This window comes from Carettochelys insculpta, chromosome 23, assembly GCF_033958435.1.
Source record: "Carettochelys insculpta isolate YL-2023 chromosome 23, ASM3395843v1, whole genome shotgun sequence".
Taxonomy (NCBI): Eukaryota; Metazoa; Chordata; order Testudines; family Carettochelyidae; genus Carettochelys; species Carettochelys insculpta.
The window spans coordinates 8713895-8714475 of record NC_134159.1 but is presented as its reverse complement, the minus strand read 5'-3'; positions in this window follow the sequence as shown (position 1 = coordinate 8714475).

Sequence of the window (581 nt, the reverse complement as noted above, 5' to 3'; positions counted from 1 at the left end):
GCTGCGGCTGCGCCGCTTGTCACGGGGCCAAGTCGGCCGGGGCCTGTCCGCCTGGGCACGCCTCTTCCCCGGCCGCGGCTGGGTTTTGTACAGCGCCGAGCGCACCGCTAGTGGAGCTCCTGAGCAGGGCCCAGGACAATCCATCCTCCTAAAGAGCTGAAGCTAAGGGGGATGGGAACAAGTGCGGGGCTGCAGGCTGACAAGCCCGGGATAGGCAGCTACAACCTCAGGGCAGGTGAGCTAGGGCCCTCCAGGATGCTCAAAGAACGGCCACATTAGGTCAGACCCAAGGCCCATCCTCCACCCGAGGCTAATGCCCTAGAGAGAGTGAGGAGAACAGGTGATCAACAAAAGCAATCGGCCTCTTGCCATTCATTTCCAGCCTGTGACCAACACAGGCTTTGGTCACCATTCCAACCCTTCCTAGCTAATAACCATTGATGGACTTGTCCTCCATGAATTTGTCTCCTTCTCTGAGCCCTGCTGTAGTCTTGGTCTTCACAATATTCGTTGGCAGGGAGTTCCACGGGCTGGCCACGTACTGCATGAAATAGAAACTTCCTTTTGTTAGTTTTAAACCT